Genomic DNA, 23,765 nt, shown 5'->3' with positions numbered 1-23,765 from the left:
AAAACGCGTAAGACTTGACGTTCTCTAAACTAACTACCGAAAATGGGTAATCGAATTCTAGTGGTAGCCCACGTCTTGACTCCAGCATACACCACTGGTATGTGGAAGCCTACGTTACAATATAATAAAAAGGTAGAACTCACCATCTCACGGTTCTACTTTTCATATGAAAGATCCATTGTAAGTCGGCTTTATCTTGAAAATGTGTAAATGTATTTACAGTAGAATTAAGAAATACATTGTCAACAACGGCATTTCTATCACCGGTACGCATTCTATATCAAAACTTGGGACCGTAGCCCCGACACAATCATTTCATTTCATTTCATTTCATTTTCAAATCACACAATAAACTCAGGTTTTACAGATATTAAATGTTTCCTCATGTTATTGGTTTTCTATTAAAACGTTAGTATTTTAAAACAGTTTTTATCCCGTGTACTCTTTGAAATGACGGAGCAAATTTTATGTTAGAATTATTTTGTGCTGCGAGTGACTGGCTCCCTAATAACTTGGTACCGTATCTGCCGGTTGGCATGACAACACCGCGGTCTTGCCTGCAACAGCTCACTTGCCGTAAAGTGATGTCATATTCGTTATCATTTTTATAAACTCGTAGTTGTTAATATTTTAACAATGCTGTGGTCTGTAGTAGACTAGCTCGTTGTGTAAGGGTAGCATTTCCACCTCCAACCCTCCGTGGCTGAGGACAGTAGAATACAACCCGAATTTCCCCTGTCTGTCGTAGAATGCGACTAAAATGGGATCTCCCGGGACTCTTAACTTCGGAGATTGGTTTGGTGACCAGTTCAGACTAATATTCCACATACTTGAGTCATAGTTCTTACTGTCATATTTCGTATCAGACCTTCCTTGGTAAAGTCTTATTCTCTCCTACACGAATTGTATCAGGTTTACAATGCCAAGGCGTCTTGCATTTCCACACCCTCCGTGGCCCTTCCCTTTCTTTTACACCGAGCGAGTTCGCTGTGCGGTTAGGGGCGCGCAGCTGTGAGCTTGGATTCGGGAAATAGTGCGCTCGAGCCCCACTGTCGGCAACCTTGAAGATGATTACCCTTGGTTTACCATTTTCACACCAGGCAAATGCTGGGGCTGTATCTTAATTAAGGCCATGACCGGTTCCATCCCACTCCTAGAACTTTCTCACCCCATCGTCTCCATAAAACCTATCTGTGTTGATGCGACACAGATAGGTCTTATGGCGACGATGGCATAGGTAAGGGCAAGGAGTGGGAAGTATCAATAGCTTCTTCCTTTCCTCTCTTGGCTATGCCTTCAGCTACGGAAATATAACATTTTGTTAGGCCTCTGTAGACTTTCATGGTAACATTACTGAAGTCATTATCTCTCCTGAACACTGTTAAACTTTTGTTCTCTCTACTTGTACACTAATTACCACTGTAGTCCATTTCGCTAATGTATAGGGAATTTTTGGTATTATAATAGTTGTTAGCAGATTTATTAGGTTATTTTCAAAGTGTGCCTAATCTTTAGGGGTCGACGACCTCGATGCTATGCCCATTTAAATAATAAGCATTATGAGCTTATCATTATTGAATGGTTTATCGATTCCATAGGGGGCTGGTTTTGTGAGGATTAGGACCAATGGGAATTAAGGTGAATATTTTGATGCGTTATCGGAGTCCATACAACTAAAATCACTACTTAGAGAGTTAGCGTGTCTTACTATCCATGAAATTTATTCAATTGCTGTTTGAAAGTCCACTCACAATCGAGGACCAATGATGGAAAAGAATGAAGGTGCCGAAATATGAAAAAGTGTTGTTTTTTATAGTAAGGGGATGTGTTAGCCATGTCGCATATGGTGGTAACTAGTGTATATCCCTGGGGTCATCAGTTTAGTTGGTAGGAAGTTCAACAGGTAGAGCCACAGTCCAATGTGCCCAGCGGAACGTCGTGGGGAAGTGTGAATGTGCCCGTCTCGCGCTGCAATTCTTCTGTACTGTCCATTGTGTCAGTGTGCTATCACTCATGTATTTTCTAATTTCTGAGCTACTTAATTAAAGAAATGAAATTTATAGAAGCTAAATATTGTTATGTAGTTATATGAAAGATATTGGATGCAGTATACTTGCACTTCAAAGGCTGTAGGTAATATTAATTCCTGGTCTCCTTTGGTAGAGAAGAATGAAAGTGCCATTGTGCTCGTGAATTCTATTATAGGTGTTTACTCGAAAACATGTTCCTGGCACTTTCAACCTTTTCAGTCTTTGATCTTCAATTGAGTTTTACAATCGACACTTTTTACTCACATACACACTCGAACACCCATCCGTATGAAGCGTCGAACTCCTGTTCTCCAACACGTCATCCACTGTGTAGTGTCGTTCCATAACAGTCCACTTACAACTAATAAGCCGCAATGAACTCCATGTAGCCGTCTGACGTATTTATTCGTCACTGAATTGACTCATCACGTGCTGACGACCGTCTCATAACTACATGCATTCACTCACGTCTGACTCGCTCAATTTTCATTGATTGTCACTGGAACCTAGTAGTTTCCACTTCCAGATCATTCTTCTAGCTTCTGCTAGAAGCTTCCATGCATGAGCATCAACAATGCGCCCTTGCTATTGTTTTACTCGCTGCTGGCCCACTTAAATTATCGCCGCTCCGCCGACCTTCGACTTTCAATGTCATTATGTCCGACTCGTTGGCTGAATGGTCAGCGTGCTGGCCTTCGGTTCAGAGGGTCCCGGGTTCGATTCCCGGCCGGCTCGGGGATTTTAACCTTAATCGGTTAATTCCAATGGCGTGGGATGGGTGTGTGTGGCGTATTCAACATTAGAAATCATCCTGGGTAGGGCCCTCATCTTCACAGACATGCAGGTCGCCTAATAGGCCGTCTACTAGAAAAAGACCTGTATCAGGCCTCAGGAGGTCATACGCCATTATTATTAGTGTCATAATAAGTTATTTTATTTATAACAGTACCAATCTAGGAACTAATGAAAGTGTAGTTGGATAAAATATCCAGGTTTGACATTTCATTGTTAATTCAATATTTCAGCATTATCGACGAGCTCATTCCGTTCATTTCGTTTCTCAGTCGAATCAAAAAGAAATTAGAAACAACATTTCCACTTCGAGAAAGGTATATGGCCCTGAGGTTCACTCAGCCTACACAAAAAATGATCACCACGTCAATTACTGGGGGCAAAGGCTGCCAGGCTTAGAGATAACCACTCTATCTCAATTAGTTTGCAGATTTGTTCTAGAGGAAGTCTGCACTTCCACTACTCCAAGGGCCTCCCACGGCATGTACGGATGTGAATGTTGTCGTTTGATTTGGTAAAACTGGGTATCTTGAATGTTTGTTGCGTGATCCTTTGAAGCTGATTGCTGTCTTATTGATGGTTATGGGAAAGGTTCCCCAAAGTTTTGATATGTTGTCTACTGTGTCCTTGGAGAGGTCTAGCAGCAGCTGATGCTAGAAACAATATTATTTCGCTAGACGGAATGCATCATCACTTATTTTGGAAAATAAGAGCAGCTGAAGAGAACAGTTTAAAAAAAATTAAGACGTAACATCGACACGAAAAATTCCTTTTCAAACGTTTTTTTAAATTAACAACTAAGAACATCATACACATCACATATAAACAAAAGTGCTGTATACTAACACATTTTTGACATCTATTTAAGTGAATAGGAAATTGTTTTAAATTAGGTTAGAACATAAATAGCTCCATCTTCCTTTCCCACTTTACAGCCCGGTTCAACCCTCCCCACATAGTTAATTAATTTTTATATTTTGTAATTATTTTTGTTTTCTAAAAATAACAAGTGTACTAATTTAAGACTCCTTTTTGAGAAGAAGATAATTCTATGTAATCTCACTTAAGCAGTGTTAAGAAGCCGAAGGCGTCCTTAAGGAATGAAACATTTCCTACTGGGATTTAATTTGGTTAAAGCATCAACAATAAAATTATCAAACATGTGGAAGTTTACTTTTCTTGATTTAATGGAGTTTTCAGTGACAAGTAGGATAATATTTCTATGCAGGATTTACTAGATTTATACGCTCTACAGAAATATTGTGTTTTATCCCGTTAAATTTCATTGAATGCTAGTTTGTAGCTGCCTATCTCCCGATACTTTTGATATATGGAATGATATGAAAATCAATATGACCTATCAATATGCAATATCAGTTAGTTTGCAGTGAACAGTAATCACTTCACTCAGTTATTGCGATACAGTTATCAGGTGTGCTATTGCCAATTGAAGTCAAAGAGATCGGTTGTTTAACTGTGTTTCAAATAGTAATGCAGAGGTAAAATATTTTGGAGCCTGATGAACTGGTGATGTTACTTACTCAGTTTGAGGTTTACGGGAAGAACATGAAAATTGTCAGTGTCTATTAAAAATAACACTATAAATTGATTTGAAAGTTGCATATGCAAAGAGGACTGAGAGCCAAGGGAAGACCATCCCAAAGGAGAAGTTGGTTTTCAGTTTTACGTCCCGTTAAATACTTTTACGGTTTTCGGAAGAGAGGAAATTATTTGAGATATTTCTGTTAGTTCGTATTCCCCTGTTTAGTCGCATAATTTAAGAGAACTGTACACTTGGCCATATAGGTGCACTTCCTCAATTTTGTTTTCTTGTATCTGTGGGAGGAGGATCATTGGGGATAAGCTCACAGCACGATTTCGTGGGACTATAGTAAATGATCTGTGGCGTTAGTGGGATTGGTGCACAGTACTTTTATCGTTAAGTACCTTCCTTCAAACTTTCCTTTCCAGTCTTTGGACAGAACAGCGTGTAGATTAGTACACGAATGTGATTTAAAGTTCTTTTATCAGCATCTTCGATAGTGATTTTCATCACGAGAAACAAGTTCGTTAATTGGAATGTGATTCACTTCCAGCTTCGTAAACATTTCAAACTGATCTTCAATCAAAATTGGAAATGTAGGACATAGAATTGAGGAAAGGAATTCAATAATCAATTTCAACATATTTGTCTAAAATCGTGCTTTTACACCTGTCTGTTTGAATATCGTTGCTGCGTGTACAATACCTCGTATCCCACAATGCTCTTCATGTCGATTATTTTCCTTAAGGCTGGTCACTCCTCCCAATCACATATGCATATGCAGTCCGATCAGGACATGTTATGTCAGTTTTAAAAGGAAAATAAACCTCACCGTACTATAGGAATGTGTATTTTCATGAAGTATTTATGGACTTCTACAGTAAAATTCATTTAAGGTTCATTTTCTTTTACACATTAAAACAGCATAATGAACACAACGAACGTTGTTCTGATGGACTGCACATCCATGTGTGGCTGGGAGGCGTGACCAGTCTTAAGGATGATAATGGACAGGAAAAGCATTGTGGGATACTAGCTATTGCACACGCAGCAACGATAGGCTATACTGTTTCCTTCTCTTGCGACCTAGAATACCTAGGTATTTATCCAACATTTTAGCACTTAACTCCGAATGAGGAAATACAAATTTGTATATATTCCCACCGTCCTATTTAACTTGTTATTTCAAACTTCATCAGATTATTTGTTCTTTATCTTTACCTAAACACCTTTCACTTGGTTTTAGACAAAGGAGCCTTATCTACGAAGTAGTGAAGACATTGCGCAAATTTTTCCTTCTGGGGAGTGATCTATAAGATTCATATCCACGTCTCGTCAATTTTTTCAGGTTGTATCGAGACTAACGCTGCGCACATATGGCATATTTTCTTAACATCTTATTTTCACATACAGTATCTCGTGGCTAGACCTATATTCTATTATGTTGTGTTTTGTGTTCTGTATATCGATGTTACGCCTGCAAAAGCGTGTAGATTATTTTAGCCGATAATATTTTGTAAGGTAAAATTTTGTGCGAATGCAGTCAAAGGATTCCCGCTCTTAGTAATATATGTGCCGCGGGTCAGTATTTCTACAAAAATGACATCGCGGTTCTCGCAAGCGTAACGACGATATGACACAAAAAGCACTTATTAACATGGTAATTACAACCTGATACTGATGCTTGTGGAAAAAAATCTCTTATTGTTTCTATTAATGCCATCTCAGAGTCTACTTTAACATGCTCCGGTGTCAAACTCCAATATCTGAGCCCTATAAACGACTACATATACGTATATTTCTTTTTATCTTTTAGTAATACCATAAATGGCTGGGCAGATGTCCATTTCCATTACGGAACTTCCTGTATCAGGATGAATTGAATAGATTTTCCCAAAAATCTTTGGGACAGCTTTTGAGTGTGCTGTCAAGCTAGAAAGAATCGCAAGACTTCAGTAATTTCTTGCCGCTATTACTTGCAAAACGAGACTTCCTTTTTTCACTGCCCACTTTGTTGTCAAAAAGAAGGAAGCTCGTCTCGTCGGAAAGGAAATTTTCTAACTACTAATCGGAATTTTGATGTTCCCAGTGTTTTCCTACGCATCTCATACAACGAGGTTTTTACACGATAATATTAGGGATGACATTCATTGGCGTAGACAGTTCCTCCCCTGATCTTTTCCTGCACACAGATATGGATTTTACGACTTCTAACTCCGCAACATCCGGAACACATTGATGAGATTTTATTTCCAAAATATAGTTGTTTAATGCTGTCATTAGTGATCTCGAGCACTTCAGCCCGCATTCCTTCACACATATCCAGTGGATAACATTTTCAGTCTTACGGACAACGCAATGCTGATGTGGGAATCGGACAGCGTGAAATGACCAAAAAAGGCTATTTTTGTTTTCAGGCTAAAAAATTCTCCTCTTTTCCTCGATTACGACAATATATAACACATTGTTATTAGGAATATTTTTGAGGTTATTACGAATATTTTAATGTAAACATGGATATCTCTACGTTTTGTAATGCCACGCCTTCTTTTTGTTTTCCAGCAATATTTCATGTTCTGCTTCATGTAACTGAAAGCGCTCAAGTTTGTCGTGTTTGGGGATTATTCTATTCGTCACATTGCCTAGCCTGAGTTTGCTTTAACGATCTTCAATTGTTTTTCCACCTTCTTAATATTTGTGTTTACATGCCGTATCCTTTTTGGTTTACATTGTGACTGTGTTCAGAAATGTGTATCTTGCCTGTGATTTATTTTATAAGTGTGAAAAGTGTTTTCGAAACGGAAATTCTGTGTAAACCAGCATCCACCGTCTGGGAAGAAATAGGCATGTGAAGAAGCTATTTCTGTTGAAACTGCTCAGCAAGATACAACTCCATCTGCGTCCGGAAGTTCTGAATGTCAGAAACAGAGAAAGAGAAATCGACCGATAACGCATACATTATGCCTGCAGAGCAGATCAATATTCAACCAAGGAAGGCAGAATGAAAAGACAAGAGCAGCAATGAAGAGAAGGAAGATGTTTATTGCCATGGAATATTTTAAAATCTTGGGCAAGTTCTTAGTCGAACTTAAACCTCATTTTTCTCAAAAGGCCATTTTCGATTAGTTCTGTACCTTTTCCTCGTAAAATACAAAGTGCACAGGCTAAAAACCTCTAGTACATACTGAACAAATACCGACACATACACTGTAGCAGAATGGGTTTGATTCCATTAGTAGTTATTGAGATAATAATCAAATATAATCCAACAATATTGTCTTTAAAGGCTCAAAAACTTGCTCGATTAGAATTTTTATTAAATCAACCATGAAATAAATCACTATAAATCTGCTAGAGAGTATTAAACACGTGTATTGCATTGTATGTACCAATATTCACGACTCTTTGCCATCTAGGTCACAAAAACATGGTACAAAAATGCAGTAGGTTTCTAGTTTTAAAAATTGTAAACTTCTTTCACTGCTCACTGGATCAATCAATCCCACCTAACTTCAACAGATGTATACCCAAAAGTTATTGTAATAATGCTTGAAAATATCACAAAGATTGTTCATGTAATTTAGATGATATTAAGAATTTATTTGTGACCCGCATTTACACTATCCGGTCCCCTTACTCTTGGTACTGGTAATGATTTCCACTGCGCATTAACATGCAGAAGAAGAGGAACATTTGAATAAGCGCTTCGTTCAGGACCCTTTTTTCTGTGCATTGATCCCACTGCTTACTCCTTCCACGATCGCTTCCCGTACGACGCGCTTTTCCTAATACCAGTAGATGTAAAGTTTGATTTAATTACAAACTATTAAATATCATAAAAAGGTTGAGTAAGTAAGAAGCTAATGGACTCGTATTTTCTTTATGGGATTTTCCTCATTAATTCATATCGATTTTTGTAAGCTCAGATCTTAAGTACTTTCTGATATTGGCCAAATTCAGCACAAATTAATTACCTAGTGTTATTCCGATCTTACAGCTCCAAAATTATAATATAAAGTTGAAAAGTACCTAGGGATATTTCTAAAAGTCATTGTCATAATATAATGATTGAAGTTGGACAATGTATTTAAATTTAAATCTGTTCATTTATGCAGGAGACGTATCATTTCTACAGCTTTATTTACTACCTTTTTAATTTCCTACTTTTGAGAATGCTAGCCATCACAGATGATACCAGAGTACTGGACCAAAATATAAAAATATAAAATGACTTAAAAGTAGTAACAACACAGGTCCAAAATTCGTGAGGCGCAATGCTGCTTGGAAGGAAGAAAATGGCTCAATGTGTCCCGTATATTACGACTAAATAGGTAATTCCATTTCCGTATGGATGGAGAAGTGATACAACCATACACTTCTGCTGGATATGCCGGAATTCAGATATACAGTAATTGAGTAGAAAACAATGCAACAATGAGTGAAGCGACTGTAGATGTGTGAATGCAGTTTGTGTTGTCACTGTGTTACGAATGCAAACAAGCTACTAGAGATGTATGCAACGTTTCAGAGACAAACATGTTTTACTCATGTTTTCTCACCATCTGCAGGTATTTTTATATGAAAAGTGAATAATTATAGGGACTGTAAGTGAGTGATTTTCGAAAAATAAACAAAACAAATTTGCAGTTGTACAAGAATATGAATATTACAGGATCTCCAATTCTACGCCGACCGAGCTCGATAGCTGCAGTCGCTTACGTGCGGCTAGTATCCAGTATTCGGGAGATAGTAGGTTCAAACCCCACTGTCGGCAGCCCTGAAAATGGTTGTCCGTGGTTTCCCATTTTCACACCAGGCTGTACCTTAATTAAGGCCACGGCCGCTTCCTTACCACTCCTAGCCCTTCCCTATCCCATCGTCGCCATAAGACCTATCTGTGTCGGTGCGACGTAAAGCAACTAGCAAAAAAAAAAAAAAATCTACGCCGCGTCTGAACCACAGGGACGAGAAATGTTTCAAGAATCTCTGTGGCATAGGCAGAGTATGGCAACGACATTAGCGGTAGTGACAATCCTCAGGTTATACTTCTCTTAATATTCAAATTTATATTTTCATTTTATTTTGTTTTTTTATTTACTTTATCGGCTTTTCTCCCAACGCCGCTTCAATCTTAGACCGAGCGAGATCAATGCCCCAACGACCCTTTCTGGGGAACGGATTGAAGCCTTTGGCCATTTAATGTGCGGGATATAAGAAGAGATAAGAGTAGGCTTATCGTGCAGGCCTCTTTTTGCGAGGAGGCGCTAGCGCGTGATTGGGAAGGAAGTTGCCAGCTGCCATGGCCATCGACGCAACTGCTTGCAGTTAAAATGAAGGTACAAAGGCAAGGATATCAAGGAATATTGATGGTGGAGTCATAATGTATGTCTCTGAAATTTGTAATTTAACCATTGCTTTATCTAGAGGAGTGTTAATCAAACATTATAAAAAAAAAAAAAGAAAAAGAAATGTGCATAATGAAAATCGTATAGATTTAGGGGACTATCAGCGACTGATTTTCGAAAAAAGAAACAAAAGTAACTTGAAGTTGTACATAATACAGGATCTCTATGTCTAAGATGGGTCAGAACCACAGGGCGTGAAATATGATTTTAAAAAGCTTTTGAGGCCAGGAATTAAAAAAAAACGTATTTTAACCATTTTTATTTCTGACAGTCTCAGACGATTGAGCCTCTGTCCTTCTGACCCCAACTTGGCAGGTTCGGTTCTGGCTCAGTTTCGTGGTATTTGAAGGTATCGGTAGATTTTACTGGCACGTAAACTCCTGCGGAACAAAATCCCGGCACCACGGCGTCTGCGAAAATCGTAAAAGTAGTTCGTGGGATATAAAACCAATATTATTATTATTATTATTATTATTACTATTTTTATTATTATTGTTTCTGACATATAGTCTACTTGTAGGTGGGTCCGACTCGTTGGCTGAATGGTCAGCGTACTGGCCTTCGGTTCAGAGGGTCCCGGGTTCGATTCCCGGCCGGATCGGGGATTTTAATCGCTTCTGATTAATTCTTCTGGCTCGGGGACTGGGTGTATATGTCCGTCCCAACACTCTCCTCATCATATTCAGACAACATACTACACTACCAACCATCACAGAAACACGCAATAGTGCTTACATCCCTCCATAGAGGGTTGGCGTCAGGAAGGGCATCCGGCCGTAAAACAGGGCCAAATCCACATGTGCGACGCAGTTCGCTCCCGCGACCCCACAGGTGTGGGAAAAAGCGGCAGGAAAAGAAGTCTACTTGTAGGTGGCCTGGGTACAGCTAGGATGCTAATCAAAGGAACAAGTGGGAGAGGTCAACCCTGAGAAGAACGCGATTTTCGACAAATAATGGGGAAGAACCACGATGGATGTAACGATTATAGACTCCCTAGGTCACGAAAACTTAATGCCATTGTGGTAGTAAAAGAACAAGAGTTGACGAATAGATATCGGATAGGTAAGAAGAAAGGGAGTGGATGCAATGCTCGACTTAAGTGGGGGCCCCAAGGTTGCCAACTCATGCTCCAAAATTGAGAGCTTCTAAGGCTACCTCTTACGACAGGCAGGAAATACAGTATTATCTATACTAATAATTATAAAGAGGAAAAAAATATTTTAAGGCCCTAAAACCAACCGTTACGGAGATATTGGCACCACACTACCCTTCCTCTAGGAATCGGATAAAGTAATGAACTGCCGTAACCATGGCAACGTCAGCTTCAGGATTCTACAGCAGCCAAATTATCTACAATAAATCACGAAAACTTAACATGTTACAGACATGAAAATTGATATTTGGAATTCCCTTTAAAAAGAAAAGAGCACAAATATTCGTTTTCACAAAATCCACTTAAGGGGGGGGGGGGTGAAAAGAAGTGAGGAAGGAGTTGAATTATTTATGAGGATACATATATCTCAAAAATTGAAGATGTTACAGACTTTAAAATTGGTACTTAGAATCTCTTTAAAAATGGACACACTCTTTTTGGAAAATCCACTTAAGGGGGTGAAAAGAATAAAAAAGCGTGTGAATTTTTAAAAATGAGTATCTTCTTCTATCGCTTTACCCACACTTGTGAGGTTGCGGCTGCGAACTGTGTCGCACATGTGGATTTGGCCCTGTTTTACGGCCGGATGCCCTTCCTGACGCCAACCGGATGTGTAGGGATATAATCTATACTTCTATACTAATATTATAAAGAGGAAACATTTGCATATTTGTTTGTAACGGATAGACTCAAAACCTACTGAATCGATTTTAAAAATTACTCACCAATAGGAGCTACATTGCCAGTGAGTAACATGGGCTGTATTTTATTTTCAAAACAATTCGAGAGGGGGCGGCTACGACGGGAGATATAAAAATATTAAAATAATAGGTTAATATAAGCGAAATCGAATTTGTCGTACAAGAAGCATTTTAAGCCCCTTGACGCAAAGAACAAAACTCGGTGAAACCTTCGGGCCCGAAGACCATGTATTAAGGCCCTAAATCCAACCGTTATGAAGATATTGGAACCACACTCTCCCTGCTCTAGGAATCGGATAAAGAAACGAACGGCCGTAACCATGGCAACGTCAGCTCCAGGATTCTACAGCAGCTAGATTATGCATGTACGTTTGGGAATAACTGCCAACCAAAATTGATACATGTATGACTTACTATCTGGAAAAAAATAACTGTTGTGTAAGACGCTCATAGCACTCCTTTGGGCGTGGATGGAAAGGGAGTGAAGTATTAAAAAAATACCTCCGGAGATCTCCGTAGTACAGCGACCAGCGGTTGCCGACGGACCTCCGTTTTTACGTACTGGCTTAGGTTTCAGTATTTTGCGGAGTCTGTTACCTATAGTTTAAACTATTTTCTATCACATAAAGGAGTAGTGAAATCACTGATGTTATTAGTGCCGATATTTCGGTCCACTTTTACGATCATTGTAACCATGAAAACCTATATACTGTATACAATTCTCAACATTTATACTCAGATACATTATATGATGTGCGACATGAGAATTATAATTCTCGACAATTTTTTTTTGCTACGGGCTTTACGTCGCACCGACACAGATGGGTCTTATGGCGACGATGGGATAGGAAAGGCCTAGGAGTTGGAAGGAAGCGGCCGTGGCCTTAATTAAGGTACAGCCCCAGCATTTGCCTGGTGTGAAAATGGGAAACCACGGAAAACCATTTTCAGGGCTGCCGATAGTGGGATTCGAACCTACTATCTCCCGGATGCAAGCTCACAGCCGCGCGCCTCTACGCGCACGGTCAACTCGCCCGGTTCTCGATAATTATAGTAGTTTCTTTTATGCATCACGTATTTCCTTGATCATTTGTAATAGTTACGAAATGTCGGATCAAACAAATACATTCAATAATATTTATATTTGTGGTACTATCCAGCGGAATTATACTTACACTAAACCTGCAGCTTTGCGAAGGGAGCTGGTATATCTAGGTGGGAATGAAGGGAAAACATGGTAGCAAAAGATCTTAGAGGTCGACGCTAATTAGGAACTAATATTGAGAGGCCCCATGAAGAAAATAAGAAGAAGATACACTATAATTCCAAACATGACAAATAATTCCTACGTACTTAAGTAAACACACCAGTGATATAAATATCTAATGAAGTCAGTCACACCGATAGTACGAGTAACTAAAGCCAGTTTATGATAACCCGCACGAAGAACGGGTACTTCTGCTGGTTGATGTATACGTCCATACCCAATTCGCAGGAGTCAAATATACAGTAATCTAGAAACATGGAAATGTAATTACTTCTTCGTTTTCTTCTTCAGAGGTACCAGTCTTTTCATCTTTTCTGTATGCCCAGTGCATATTTCTTGTACGTCACTCACAATATTTCTTTCACCTATCTTCGAAGTAAATTAATTAACATTTGGTGACGTAACGGTTAATCAGGATGGCCAATTAGTTGAATAATTTTTATTTTATATGTTAGTTACATCACTAGTAATTATTTCATGACCATATAAATATTTCCTTGGATCCACATTAATTTTGACATAATTTAAATGATATTATTTGTTTTGAAGTAGCACTAGGCAACCATCTTCTATTAATATTAATCAGAAGAAGAAATGGAAGAGGTTCAACATTTCGAAGAATGAAGGTATCGGCAAAATAAATAAAATATCCACGAATGGCGTGAAAAGGAAAGGCACCCTAGGGCTCGTAAACCTAATGCCGTCGGGGTAGACTGAATACGTCCTATTCTCGTCTACCTGTATCGTTCGGTTCTTGTATATGCAAGCTTGCTTTCTTGGGGTGAGGGGAAATATTGAATCATAATATATCTCCATTTACCGCTCCTTCTGCTTCTTCTACTCCTTCAGAAACGATTCTGTGTCGACTCTGATCATGTGCCCATACCGCCTCAGCTTCGCATTCGCACATCTTGCCGAGGTTGATTGCGGAGTTCTACTTCCTGTTACCTCCATTATTTCGGAATTGCCACATTGATAATTATTACTTCGTAAGCCGCCTAATATTCGCTTTCGTGTAATTTTCGCACCGGTTTTTTGTATTAGTTAACCTGTATTTTATCTCGAATAATTTTCATACTTTTTAATAATTTGTATTAGTTGGCAATTTAAGAGAACAAATTCAATTTTGTCGCCATAAGACCTATCTGTGTCGGTGCGACGTAAAGCGAAAAAACCCAACTCAATAATTACCACTACCACCTCCAATATGACCTCTTCGTGCCCGATGATGAGTAACTATGCCACTAGGAGACAATAAGGATATTCTGCAGCAGTTTCATTCTGGATGAAAGGAGAAGAGTAGGCGTGAGGCTCTCTTAGAATGATATTTCGATTGTTGCGCCATTATAATAGCGGGAGTTGTAGTGGTACTGTTGTTTCAAATAGTAAATATTTGGGATTACCATCTACTTTAAACATTAATCATTGGGTAGAGAGGAATAGGTTTGTTTCACTGGTGGAATATTGTACTATTTTGCCCAATGTTCAAAATGACCTCCATTCTTTCGGAATTGCCGCATTACTAATTATTATTTTTTAGTCGCCTAATATTCGATTTTGTGTAATTTTCGCACCGAGTTTTCGTTTTAGTTACCCTGTATTTTCTTTCGAATAATTTTCGAACTTTTCAATAATTGTATTATTTGGCAATTTAAGAGAACAAATTCAATATTTGCATTTACTGATAAGGATCTTAATTCTGTAATTCAGCAATGAATTCCCACCAGCAGCTGAGTTTTGGTAAAAGTGTACAGGACTGATGCTGTATATAACAAAGGTAAATGTCATAAAAGCACAAAAATTTTCCGATCAGAAAATTAAAAAGGTGATTAAGGAACCTGTCGTTGAGGGTCGGTCATTGTTTATGTGACTGTTAACAGTTTCATGGTCGTATTCGCAATTTTTTCCTGTAACGAAAATTAATTATCTAAGAGACACTGCCGGTAAATACAGCAGTTATCTGGCTGGTTTTAAAGTTCATGTAATTCCGTACTCGGAAGGAAACGGGAATTGTGTTGCGGAGAGAGAATTTAGAGTTTCGAAATCATGCGTTTGATATTGGTGAAAACAAAAGAAATTGTTAATACACAAATAACGTCCTCGCAGTGCGTTTAAACGGGAACAAAGAATAGGAAAAATTCAGTACGATGTCTGCTTTGCCGGCGAGATCACCACTGCCACGGAAGACGCAGCAACGGATAAAATCGAGTCAGACACCAGCGATGATAAAGAAGAAGTCTAAGGTGCGAATTTTTATAATACGTTACAATTATGGTGATGGGGTTTGTATAATCCGTTTAAAATGACAAGATTTTATACATTACGCGAAATTGCGGTAAAAACTTATCTATTAGTTTCTAATTATAAATCTATGACAGATCTCTTTTTTTTTTGCTACTTGCTTTACGTCGCACCGACACAGATAGATCTTACGGCGACGATGGGACAGGGAAAGGCTAGGAGTAGGAAGAAAGCGGCCGTGGCTTTAATTAAGGTACAGCCCCAGCATTTGCCTGGTATGAAAATGGGAAACCACGGAAAACCATTTTCAGGGCTGCCGACAGTGGGGTTCGAACCTACTATCTCCCGAATGCTGGATACTGTCCGCACTTAAGCGACTGCAGCTATCGAGCTCGGTCTATGACAGATCAGTTAGTGAGTCGGTCAGTCTTTGGTGGCTCAGTGGTTTCTTTCAATCTCACATCATTGGTCACCGAACAGTCAACCCACATTAAATTCTGAATTCTTCCTATTTTTTTCTTGCATTGTGGCTCTGACCATTTTGTCTCTTAAATGCAGTTTCTGTCTGAAATGCGGGAGCCATATGATGGCTGTAATCGGTCCATAGGCGTGTTCACCGTTCGCCCCGTTGTCTTCTACCAACTACTATAAAAAATCTAGCGCTTCCTCGCCCAAGTGTAATCGTATTTTGAATAAGTAATACGAGTACTGATTGACAGCTTACAATACAACTCAGAGAAAGGGAATTACTAAGTCTGCGGATAAAGGGTTAGTGTAATTAAAAGCTGCGATCGGGATTGTCGTTGAGAACAAAAGCCCGTAGCCTATTTATAGATTGTCAGTACACAAAACAAGGGAATTATCGCGAGCATCTCGGTAAGCTCGTGGCCAAGAGAGATGTGAAGAGATTAAAACGATGATATTATTCTCGATGGAGGCACTGAGAATGGAGCAGATGTTGTTGAGCGTCTGGGATGGATTAAGAATGGACGAAATATGCAGTAGAGTACATCTTAGTAAGGAAATAAATGGCAGTCTCGGAATTAGAAATGTGCAATTCTGTGGAAAATAGACAATAATGGTTGTTTTTGGATTATTATTTGTTTTTATTTCCACTTGTATTACTTAATGGTATAGGTAATTTCATAAGGTTGGATTGCAGCCAACACCTATCTATACATAGTGATTAGAAAGTTCAGCACAATAGGGCACTCCGCGAATAGTGCGCTTACTGAGAAATGGAAAGAGTGGGGATATATTGTAATACGTATGGCTATTAATTCTACTGTAATGTTATTGAAAAAAGGCTCAAATGAGACCCTGTCTACTCTCCGATTACTGACATCCATTGCAGAGAAAGTCAAAAAAAGCCATATAGCATTATACATTGACATTTCCGGATTTCGGATTATGGCAAACTAACGCACATTTTGCTGGTAACAGCTAGAGTTATTCATAAATAGTAAATTCACAATCACGGACAAGGCTTACTTAAAATATGATTACGTTTAAGATCAATACACATTTACCAATGCATCTACATCAATTAGCATGCGTACGCTGGTGAATACATGTAACACTCCACCTACCATGTCCCATGAGGGGTCCCACGTGCACACTAGCGGTGAGAGAGTGTTGAAATTGGCTTCCTCCCTACGGGCAGCGTAACTGAACAGGAAGTAGAAAACTGCGGGACCCGTTCCTTTGCATTGGGGGTGTAATTTCTGCACGGGCTCTCTTGATTTTGTCTTGCAGTGGCATTAGCGTGCCTAGTAGCCAAACGCTCAGGAATAAACTCATGTAGCCACCAATGACGGATTATCTGTATGAAGTGTGGTGGTGCTCCATCCTGTTGAAAGTAAAACCAAAATCGTCGTGCCAGGGTCAAATAGTCCAAATAGCGACACAGCGTAACCTCGAGGTGATTGTCTTTTTCAGCAGTGAACCTGTCGTTGAGATATACCGGGCCCAATGAAATCACCCCGTTATCCGCCATACCACACATTAAACCTTGAGTGCGTCTGATGATTTGCCTTTACAGCTACATTATATGGAGAATTTCATATGTCCAATAAATTGAGTGATGTCCATTCACTGCCCCGTTCAAATGTAAATAGGCTTCATGGTTGAACATAATTTAAACTTCAAGGTTCCGGTCGTGGCAACATCTTTGTTAAAATCACTCATAGAACTCCACCCATTTATCAAAGTCATCACCGTGAAGGTTTTAAAAAAATGCATGCTTGTTTGGAGGAATAGCATCCTGGACACGTTGACCGTGTTAGGCTGACCGTCACTTTTCTTAGTACGTCTGCTGACTTTGACTCCCCTGTTGGTGAACGTGGTCGGTCGTGAATGCGGCCTGCGGCCTTAGAACGTCTCAATAAACGCTCAGTAGTGCAGTGATGTGGGTTAAATTCATTACGATGCTACCTGTGGTATCCGTCTGCCTCGTCCTGTTGATTCACGCCTACCACATGGACAAAAACCATATTTCCGCCTACTCCTGAATTGTGAACATTATATTTTGCTACCCTGTTGATTGGACCAAGCTATATGAGATTCTGAAGGCGATCGGGATCAGATACCGAGAACTAAGAATTATCTACGATCTATGTAAAATAAATTATTGCTAAACAACCATCTCAGTTTGGAGACTAGAAGATAATTTCTCAAGACCTTGGTTTGGAGTGTGATCGTAGATAATCCAAGGAGAGAAAATCAAAACTCTGAGATTTTCTGATGATATTGTTATTTTGTCTGAGTCTACAGAGGATCTGGAGAAATTGCTGAATGGTATGGACGGAGTCTTGGGTACGGAGTACAAGATTAAGATAAGTAAGTTCACAACAAAAGTAATGGAGTGCAGTCGAACGGAGCCAGGTGATGCAGGTAATAGTAGATTAGGAAATTAAGTCTTAAAGAAAGTTACTTGGGTAGTATAAAAACGATGGCAGAAGTAAGGAGGACATAAAATGCAGTCTAGCACAAGCAAGCAAGCAAGGAAGGCCTCTCTTCGAACACTGTTATAGGAATTAGAGAGACTTTGAAGACTTTAGTCTGGAGCGTAGTATTGTATGGAAGTGAAACATAAACGATAACTAGCTCAGAAAGGAAGAGAATAGGAGCTTTTGAATGGTGTTACAGTAGAATACTGAAGGTGGGATGGATAGATTGAGTCACAAATGAAGAGATACTGAAGCGAATTGGTGAGGGGAGATCGATTTGGCTAAATTTCACGAGGTTGGTATATTAGAGCATTTTCAAATACCAGCGAACCGGGCTAGAATTGAACCTGGTAATTTGGGCTCAAATGTATCTCAAAGCACACTAAAATAAGCCATTACAATACAGTACTGCCTCTGTGGATCAGTGGTAGAGTGTCGGCCTCCGGATCCCAAGATAGCGGGTTCAAACCCGGCAGAGGTAGTCGGATTTTTGAAGGGCGGGAAAAAGTTCATTCGACACTCCCTGTCGTAAGATATCGGCATGTGAAAGATCTCTGGTGACGCATTTGGTGTTTACCCGACAAAATTCATTAAATCTCAGCCATAGACGCCCAAGAGAGTTTCGGTTTACTCGGTCTGCCATCTAGTGGGCCTAGAGTAAAATGGAACGTTGAAATTAACAAGCAGACAGCCAGATGGCGTCAAATTGAAATGTCTGCATACGGTAGTTGAGGCCATACGATTATTATTATTATTATTATTATTATTATTATTAATAAAATACAGTCATTAAATCAGAATGTCTTTGTGGAGCAGAAACCCTCCAACTCTGAGCCACTCAACTCATCAGTTTGAAAACATGGATCCAGTCCCTGCACGAAGTGATGGGAAGGGATCATGACAGATGTGTGCTGATTGATATGCAATAGCACATTTTGACTCAATGAGGAAATCAACGGGGTTCTATCCCATTATTCATTCCCATAGTATGTCTCTTCAGGAACACCTAGATTTTCTATGAATAGCGGTGTTGGAAATGTTGGATCTATTTGGATGAGGGCTCAACATACAACCTCATAGTTAGCAAATGCTATCTGCTACACGGAAGCTTTAAACTACGCTTTTAGAATAGTTATAACGTCGCTTACAAGTGACACAGATGTAACTGTTGCCATAACATTTTATGTTCGTCAATATTATGTATTTATAAGCTATAAAAGGAAGGTAACAGCCCTTCTACAGGCGAACGGTTATGGTCAGGACATAAAACTGGCCGTCGAAGCTGTTGTCGGGTTGATGTTCCCCTAGAGCCATATCTGGGCCATCAGAACATTTACTCTAGTCTTATGCGGAAAGTACTTTGACGAAAGAAATTTCCGTACATTGAGCGACTCGGCATACACTTCACTCGTTATAGCGTTTCCGTTAAACACCAGAACACTACCTGATCCAGCCCAACCTCCAAATCAAGTAAAAGGAATGCCAACATTTGTGCTTTGGAAATTAGTGATATTCCAACAATTTTAGGGACCTAGAACATAGTATTCAACATGTTCTTGAACCTAGATCTCGTAAAGATTGTCTGATCTCGGCCAGTCTGAGCGATTCAAAGGGTTGAGCGCGCAGGATGTATTTCTGAGCCCAAGTTTGCGGGCTCGGTTTTCGCTCAGTCCGAATGTCAGCCTCGTGTCCGTTGACTTACCAGATCGTGAAAGTACTCCTCTGGGGAAAATTTCTGGCAGTTTGCTGTCTCTGAAAATCGTAAATGTACTTAGTTCGTGGGACGTAAAACCAATAATAATAATAATAATAATAATAATAATAATAATAATAATAATAATAATAATAATCGTATAACATCAGCTTCCAAATGTACTTTTCTGATTTTTATTCATTTGGGCTGCATGCGGGTAAATTTCAACGTTTTGCTTTACTCTATTAAAAGGTGGAGGAATTAAACTGACTTAGGCCCTATGTGATCTCTGGCTGATCGTTAAATTCATTTTGCCTTATAAGCACAAGGTATGTCTAGATCTTTTACATGTTGACGGTTTGAGGAGCTGAATGGATTTCTTCCACCCTTCAAAAATCCAGCTACTTCTACCGGTATTAAAGCTGGCATCTTGGAGTTCATCGTCCGACATTATACCACTGATTCTCAGTAGAAGCTGAAAACGAATAAAAAGAATATCCGAAATTGTACCTTGGAAATTATTGACATTTTCGTGGATTTATTTGAGGAGTTTGAAACACACTATTCAACAACCTCTAGAAGTAAGGTTTGTGTATTCAAATTTTTGCTGTGATATATGTAATAGTTTATTTATAGTACATTTAGAGTGGGGATGGTTGTGGAGAGTATGGTCGAACAAAACATTGAAATCTTCTCTCCACAGTTGTCTTCGCAACGCTGAACAAACCGTATTCCAGACCTTCAAACCTACCTTAAATTTGTACCAGAGTCGGAAATCGAACCTGGGACCCACTGAGCCGAAGATCTCGGTGCTGACGATTCAGCCAAGATACCGGATAAGTACGATCAATGAATTTCTTAAATTCTAATCGTTTACGGCCATTTGGTACCATGTTAAGCAACAATCACACGTTACTGGAAGCCTTTCTTGCAGCCCAATATCTTTGCATTCTTTCTCTGGCCGCTTGCCTTCTTTCCTCTGTCCAACCCGTATTCATCTTCTGTGCGTCATGGAAGCCTCTGAAGCTGTCGATCTCTGATATATACTTTGTTCGGTTTAGGATGTCTTCTCGATTTAATCCAGACTGCTCAAGATCCTTTCTTACATCCCTGAACCATTTGTCGGAAACTTTAGATTCATTATCAAGAGTTTTAAAAATCTGATTTTTCAGCCTCTTCTCGTCCATTCTAAACAGATTTTTGGACCCATCTTGAGGAGGATGTTCCCATCGAATTTCTCGACTTCTCTTAGTCCCGATATCCCTGTCATTCGGAGGCATTAAAAAGCATACACACACTCTGTTTTGATTACTGTATTGTTGTGCCTTAGATGAGCTCGTCTTGAGATGGCTTTCCTCTTTTATGGAGCATAATATGTCCTATGAAAAGCAGCGGCCATCTTCCCTCGCCTGGTGTAGTTGGCTTCCCTCTCGCTAGGTTTGAGCTGTACGATTTCTCCGAGGTACTTGAAGCAGTCAGTCCTTTCTATCTTACCGTGCTCTGTCTTCAAGTGATGAGGGTCTGTTTTGATATTGAACATAGATTTGTTTTTTTCAAAAGAAATTTGGAGTCCTGCTTTATCTGCTTTCTGCTTTAGTATATTTATCTGCTCTGTAGCTGTGTTTGTGTTTCTAGACAGGAATTTACACAGGAATTATCGTAGTTCATTCGTAGAAAGACTCGGCCTTCGATTAAGAAGACCAAGGGTTCAATTTCCGGCCAGTTAGGGAATTTTATCTGTGTACAGTTAATTATTCTAACTCGAGGACTAGGTGTTTATGCGGGTCTTAGTACACATTTATTCATATAGACACAGCTCACTACTCGCTTAGTGAGTTCATTTCCTCAAATAGATTTAGCATCATCAAGGGCATTCGGCCGTAAAACTGAAATGTCGACCTCAATAAATTGGAAAATAAAGGCCAGAAAGTGGAATAATCAATTGGGTGCACTTAGTTTTTATAATTGCGAATTAACTCTCAAGGTCCTTCTTCATTTCTCTACCGAGTGCCACAGAGCAAGGATATCTGAAGACTGATATATCTATTTATTCCTATGTCAGAAACATATCCATATAAGGCACAGTTCAAATACTATCTTATTTGTGACCAGAAATGGCTACTTCCAGTGCATTTACTCTGAAGTAATAAAGGTTTATTGAGTACGGGGTTCTTTCCAGCTTCACATTCTTTCATTCGTTTTTGGCAGCTATTTCTCTTCGCATGGGAGGTGGTGCTATTCCTTCGAGGTGGTAAAACCATTCAACAGGAGTGGATTTCAAGCAACCTGTTATAATAATTCTACACGCTTCATTAAGAGCTACAGCCACCTGTTTGGCATACGTGGATCTATATCAAACAGGACAGACATACTCTGCTGCGGAATAACACAGAGCCATTGCAGAATTTTGAATGGTATCAGGATGACTTCCCCACTGTGATACAACCATTTATTGAGGAGATTGTTCCTAGTGGACACCTTTGACTTGAAGTTCATGCAGCGCTTCTTGAAAGTAAGAGATCTGACCTAAAAATTAAATATCTGCAAACTTATATTACACTGAGAAATTACTCTATATTCTTCAGAGAACTAACTAACGGATGTGTTGACCTTGCAAATATGTTCTACAAAGATCAGATACAGACACTGAGAAATCTTGGAAATACAAAAAAGCTCAGGAATACGGTAGAAATTTAAGGCGAATTGAATGAATTGAATGAATTGAATGAATTCTTTTAAGGTGGTGAAAGAGAATCTCGCTATCCTTGCATAGTTGTTTCATTGTTCACAAAATCTTGTCTTTGCAGACATGGAATGTAAAACAGTAGTTATAAACGCATTCGCGTACATAAATATCTACCTCATTATTCTGTACTTGTTTGGAAAATATTACAAACAGTATTGCATCATTTGTACTGAAATGTATAGTTTATATACAAAGATTACAATTTTTTCTCTGGTCCCTTGTTAAAGTGGAACAGAAAATTTACCAGGATGAATTTCTGTTCTTAGCTTGAAAATTATGTAATGTTGATATTCGGCTTAATAGACGTACGAAGGACTATTAAAGACTGAACTGAATCACATTTATAATATAAACATAAATATAGTACATGAGTTGAAAAATAAGTTTAAAAATTAGATTAATATTCGTTCAATCAAGTGAACAAAGAGACAAACAAACCCTTCCCAGAACAGTCCATTAGGGCCTTGGCTTGTCAAGACGACCACAGCCAATCCAGATGGAATTGAAGCTGGAACCTTCGGATTAGATGCAGCAATGCTACTTGTACACCACATGGCTCATATATCAAGTGGACATCTTCAGATATCTCAAATCACATTAATAAATCAAAATACGACCGAGCAAAGCTCTAAGAAAGTAGTTATCTATAACTAGGCGCCTCGTTTGGATCTAGATTAGATTAAACATTGGTCATTTTAGACGTTCATGTCTATTTCTTTGCTTAATATTACTCCTTTCGTTCAGATCACCATACTACAACCCTAACGTTGGTTGGCAGCATCTTCCCAAAGGTTCAGGTTTTGTGTCATTCTCTTCAATTTTACGTAAGATTGGCATTCCAGCTCCTCCACCAGTTGACCAATATATTCCAGTCTAGGCCTTCCCCTACAATTTCTTCCTTTTACATAATAATAATAATAATAGTAATAATGAAGGCTAGTAAATTCTCATGTCTGATTATATGTCCAATCGATGTATTTCTTCATATTCTTTGACAAGCTCGGAGTTTCTCCATCTCTTTCCATTACTTCCTCGTTAGTAACTCTATCTGTCTAAGGAATTTTCAGTATTCGTCTATAGCACAATTGTTCAAAGGCTTCTACTCTATCCCTCTCTGCCACCCCTTGTGTCCAGGTCTCACTTCGCTCCATACGTATGTCTTAACTAATTGTTTCCTCAGTTTTAAGCTGATATTTTTACATGTGAGGAGCTTTCTCTTTCTATTGAAGGCTATCATAGCCTGGTT

Source organism: Anabrus simplex, chromosome 3 (genome assembly GCF_040414725.1).
Source record: "Anabrus simplex isolate iqAnaSimp1 chromosome 3, ASM4041472v1, whole genome shotgun sequence".
NCBI lineage: Eukaryota > Metazoa > Arthropoda > Insecta > Orthoptera > Tettigoniidae > Anabrus > Anabrus simplex.
This window is presented reverse-complemented; position numbering follows the sequence as displayed.